General features: G+C 47.9%; 1 long non-coding RNA gene across 1 annotated transcript; it reads left to right on the forward strand.

Moving 5' to 3' along the window:
- Positions 1 to 323: 323 nt before the first annotated feature.
- On the forward strand, positions 324 to 5,466 carry LOC117197792 (uncharacterized). Its single transcript, XR_004478671.2, has 3 exons — positions 324 to 821; positions 1,360 to 1,657; positions 5,011 to 5,466. It is a non-coding gene; the product is annotated as an uncharacterized LOC117197792 (long non-coding RNA).
- Positions 5,467 to 5,753: the final 287 nt, after the last annotated feature.

Raw genomic sequence — 5,753 nt, forward strand, 5'->3', positions numbered from 1 at the left:
CTGTGACAGGCCAGTCTGTGGCTCTTAAATTTCCACATGCCCGGCCCTGTGTTGAGGCTGTTCACCCCCAGATTCCTTGGCCTCCCTAAGAAATAAAGACAGGGCAATGAAGGCGGGGCTGGGTCTCATGGAGGCCTTGGCTTGTAGTCTCTTGGGCAGGCTTGGAGGGAGCCAGAGGCAGACTTCTCTGGAAAGTCCCTCTGCTTTGGGAACTGGCTGGGTGCTGGGGAGAGAGGACTCCCGGGGTCTCCTACTCTCTGAGGCTCCAGCCGCATCCAACAGCTCCTCCATCATCTGCCCTTCCTGGGACAGAACTTTCCAGAAACAGAAAATTGGAAAAGCCCCTCTCTGCAAACCCTGGGCCCCCTTGATGGGAACTATGGGACTGCAGGGCAAGGGCGTGAACCCCAGTCCCAGGGCCCCATGTCCCTTGAAGCCACAGCCAGCTTCCCCTCTGCCCACAGCCCTCTCAAGGGTCTAAAGAGCCCTGCCAGCCATTTCCCTCAGCCAGACCGTAAAGCAGCCAGGCCTGGGTCATATCAGACACTGTCACCACCATCCAAGAGGCTGAGAGTCCCGTGGACCAGACCTCAGAGCCTCACCCTGCTGAGTGAGCTTGGGCTCCCCAGTCTTGGTTCTGCATCTATAAAAGGCATCCTTTTGTTATAGGAAGTCAAGCATGTGGCACATGGTTGGTGCTGGGAAGGAAAAAAAGGAAGTAACATTTAGTGAACAAGGACTCTGCTGGTCTGAACAATCTACACATATCACTCTTCACCCTCGCCACATAACGCTGCACGTGTGCAGTCAACAAACATTTGGTGAGCAACTGCTACGAGCCAGGCTCTGAGGATTTAATAGAGAATAACACAGAACTGAACTCTGCCCCCTTGGAGCTTATAGTCTGGAGGATGGGGAGTAATAAACTCCCCAAATCATGTCAAATAGTGGGGAAAAATTAATGCAGGCTGAAGGAATAAAGAGTAATGGGCAGCAACTTAAAAGAAGAGGTCACAGCTGCCTCTTGGGGCATTTCAGCCGAGAGCCGAATAGGGTGAAGGAGGGTATCTGGAGGAAGGATGCTGCAGGCAGAGGAAACAGCAAGTGCAAAGGCCCTGAGGCAGGGGTGTATTTAGCATGTTGGTGGAACAACAAGTTGCCCAGTGTGGTTGGAGGGGAGGGAACAAGAGAGAATAGGCGGAGATGAGGTTGAGACGGGGAGCAGAGGGGTGATTATGTAGGGCCTAGTGGGTCACGGGAGGACTTTGGTATTTCCGCCAAGTGAGGTGGGAGCCATGTGAGGATTCTGAGCAGAGGAGGGTCATGACCTGACTTCCTATTATTATCCCCATGTCAGAGATGAGGAAACTGAGGCTCAGAGAGGTGAAATCACTGGCCCAAGATCACACGGCCAGCGAATGGTCCAGGTGGAATTTGAACCCACATCCGTGTGACTCCCAGGGTCTTTCCATTTCCGACTGCCCCTGGTTCTGGTGCGAGTCAGGAGGCCAGACCAGGCGGGGAGAGAAGGCCCTTCTTAGAGCTGCTCATTACAGCCTCCTGCCTCTGCCTGACACCACATCTCCTCCTCACTCAAGCCCTCTTCCTCGCCCAAGCCATCCTCCAACTACCCGGGCCCTGGGTGAGCTCCTAACGGGTAAGACCATCCCCTCCCCGGGGCAGACTGGCTTTTCAGTGATGGACAAAAGGGGCCATGCAAAGGACCCCAGCACTCATGGAGGGTGACCAGCAAGGACCTGGAGCTTCTGGGGCCACATGTGCAGAGTGGCCAGGGCAAGTCCCTGGCCTCCAAAGTCATGCTTGCTTCAAGGACAATCACTTTCTTTTTCTTGTAAAAAGAAGAGAAATTGTCAGCACTTCAGTTTCACTCTGAGCTTGTCGATGTCTTTCCAGTAACTGAAGGGCAAGGGGCTGGGCCACTGCCCGGAGGCGGCCTATGGACGCCTTTGGGGGCTGTGGTTGATGCCACCTGGCCCCCCTTGCATCACCCCTCTCTCCACACCCCTCCCGCCTCCTCCAATAATTGTGGTATTTGGTTTCCTTTCAACAACAAATGTAAAACTCTGCTGGAGGTAATGCAGAAGGGAATCTGTGTGCATCTCTGAACTGGGGTTGAATGGAGGTATTCTTAGGCGCCTGCTTGCAAGGGTGGTGAACTTCTGGTGCTAAAAGCAGAACTGCTTTTCAGTAAATGTTGTTACTCAAAAGGAAGTTGTCACCGCCACTGCCACCTCCAGCCTTTTCCAACTGCCACGTTGTCTGCCAGGCCCGAGGCGGGAGGGGGGTCTCTGCAAGTCTCCCCACAACCCCACCAAGCCCCCAGGGGAACCTCTGGCCATCTCAGCTGACCCTGGGTGCCAAAGCTGACATTCAAATGCCCACAGACGGCCTTGGCACCATATCTCAAGGTACCAACTCTTAGCTTACTCAGCATTTACATCTCCAAGCTTGAGTACTCTCGGCTGTGCTGAGCTAGAGCTGAGGGTGGGGTTGGGGAAACAAGGAAGAGCTGTCAGTTGACTGTTTTTTCAAGAATTGTTGTCCATCTTGGCAAGTCATCCCTCTTAATCTTTGTTTCCTCTTCTCTAAAGTGGGGAGGGGATGATGATACCCCAGGGTAAAGAGCTAAGCATAGTAGTTGGCCATAGTGGGTGCTGAATAAATGGTAAGGTTATTATTAATAGTCAAAATGACACTGAATTTAAATCAGACTAGGGCTCAGCTCTACCATCTACTAGTTGCATGACCTTGGACAAGTCCATCACCTCTCTGAGCCTCAGCTTTCTCCTGTATAAAGTAGAAATAATAATAATACCTATTGTGCAAGATTGTTGGGAGAATTTGATGCGCTGGAGCATGTAAGTCATCATGCACACAGGAGGTATGCAGTAAGCATTACTTCCATTCCCTCTCTTTGCTGCCTCAGAGAGGCTAGCCCCTGGGCTGTTGTTCCCCTGGAGCAGCCCAGCCCACAAGAACCAGCTGTGTCCTTCCTTCGTTGAGAAAGGTCCTTGAAAGTGTGCACCAGAGTCCAGAGGGCAGACGAGAACTAACCAGACCAACCTTAGTGCAGCTGTTCAGTACACACCCCTGTGAGAAAGGAGTCAAAACAAACCTCAGGATGGCGGGTCACCATCCCAACCGAGAGAGCTAGCAGAGGATGCCCTGAGGTCCATTTCCCCCACCTGCTGCAGCCCTGATAAGTGACAAATAATTTACAGAGCAGCACCTGCACCGGAGCCCTGTGCTCTATGTGATTCACGAATCATCTCTTGGAGTCCCTGCACCAACCCCCGAGGCAGGGCCTCTCGTTACTCAGCCACTTGCAGGGGTGGAAACCGAGGCTCAAGTAGGCGAGAGGTCTGGTCGACTGAGATTTGAACCCAGCCTGTGCTACTGCAAACCACACTTAACCGCCACACTACATCCGCTGTTCGAGATTCTGGTAGTGCCTCCATGTTACCAAAGGTACAATTATATTCAGAAGTGTCAGGGTAGAAAAAAAATTGTATTGGTATTCTTTGTCAAATTTCTTATATTGAGATTAGTGTAGATGCAGGGGCAGTTGTAAGAAATAAAGAGAGATTCCCATGTACCCTCTCCTCAGTTTCCCCAATGATAACATCTTTAAAACTATACCACAAACAACATGCTGGCAGTGATACAGCCAAGACGCAGAACATCTCCATCACCATAAGGATCCATCAGGTTGTTCTTTCATAGCCCCACCCATCTCCCACCTCCAACTCTGTCCTTTCCCAGGGCAACCACGAATCTATTCCCCATTTCTATAACTGTGTGAGTTCAAGAATACTATATAAGTGGAATCACGTGGTATGTAACCCTCTGGGGCTGACTTTTTTTACTCAGCATTAATTCCCTAAAGGTTCATCCAAACTGTTGCATGTATCAATATTTTGTTCCTTTTTATGCTGAGTAGAATTCCAAGGTATGGATGCACCAGTGTATTTAACTATTCACTATTGAAGGGCATCTGGGTTGCTTCCATGTTTTGCCTATTATGAATCAAACTGCTATGAACACGTGTATACGTGTTTTTGTGTGAATCTGTTTTCATTTCTATGTCCAGGAGCACAGTTGCTGGGTCATATGGTAGTTTTTAAGAAATTGCCTAACTGTTTTCCAGAACACTGTACCATTTTACATTCCCACCAGGAATGCATGAGTGATCCAGTTTCTCCAATCTTCGCCAGCAGTTAGTGTTCTCATCATTTTTCATTTTAGTCATTTGGATGGTGTGTAGTAATACCTCACTGTGGTCTTAATTTGCATTTCCCTAATGGCTAATGACGTTAAACATCTTTTCATGTGTTTATTTGCATCTGTGTATCCTCTTCTATAAAATGTCTGTTGCCTTTTGTCATTTTCTAATTGGATTTCTTTTTCATTGCTGCGTTTTGAGAGTTCTTGACACATTCTAGATACTAGTCCTTTGTCAGATATATGGTTTTCAAATATTTTCTCCCAATCTGTAGTTTGTCTTTTCATCCTCTTAACAGGGTCTTTCACAGAGCAAAAAATTTTAATTTCGATGAGGTACAATTTATCAATCTTTTCCTTTTTTGAATCGTTCTTTTGGTATTGAGGTCTAACAGTTCTTTGCCTAGCCCTAGATCCTGAAGATTGATTTTCTCCTACTTTAAGAAAATAATAACTGTTTTATAGTTTCATGTTTTATGTTCAAGTCCATGATCCATTTAGTTTTTGTTATAAGGTGTGAGGTTTGGATCAAGGTCAAGGATCTTTTCTTTTTTTTCTTTTTTGCCTAAGGATGTCCAGTTGCTCCAGCACTATTTATTAGAAAGGTTATCCTGGGAATTCTCTAGCAGTCCAGTGGTTAGGTCTCCACGTGTTCACTGCCAAGGGCCCAGGTTCAATCCCTGGTCGGGGGAACTAAGATCTCGCAAGCTGCGTGGCACGGCCAAAAAATGTTACCCTTCCATTGAATTGCTTTTGCACTTTTGTCAGAAATCAGCTGGACAGGACTTCCCTGGTGGCACAGTGGTTAAGAATCCGCCTGCCAATGCAGGGGACACGGGTTCGATCCCTGGTCCAGGAAGATCCCACATGCCACGGAGCAACTAAGCCTGTGCGCCACAACTACTGAAGCCCGCTCGCCTAGAGCCCGTGCCATCGCAATGAGAAGCACGCACTCTGCAACGAAGAGTAGCCCCTGCTCGCCGCAACTAGAGAAAGCCCGTGTGCAGCAGTGACGACCCAACACAGCCAAAAAATAAATAAATAATTAAAAAAAAAAATCAGCTGGACATATTTGTATGGGTCTATTTCTGAGTCCTCTCTTTTATTCTATTGATTGTAGTCTATCCCTCTGCCAATACTACACTTTCTTGATTACTGTAGTTGTGTAGGAAACTTTAATATTGGGTAGAATGATTCCTCCCACTTTGTAGAAAATTATATATCACATTTTAATTCCTTGATAAATGGGTGGCAAAGCTCTGTTCCTCAATTTACTCGTTTAAAAAGAGACTACTGAGGCAGAGATGACCAAGGGTCCACCAAAGATTTATGTTCCTCCTGTAAAGTGTAGAGTTATAGATAAGTAGCTGCCCAGCCAGGGAACTATATTTCCCAACTGCCTTTGCATCTGGGTAGAACCATGTGACTAGTTCTGGCCAATGGAACGTGGAGGAAAATATATATGTATGTCACTCCGGGCTGATGGGTACCTTCTCCACCATTTCCTCTCT

Source organism: Orcinus orca, chromosome 16, assembly GCF_937001465.1.
Source record: "Orcinus orca chromosome 16, mOrcOrc1.1, whole genome shotgun sequence".
Taxonomy (NCBI): Eukaryota; Metazoa; Chordata; class Mammalia; order Artiodactyla; family Delphinidae; genus Orcinus; species Orcinus orca.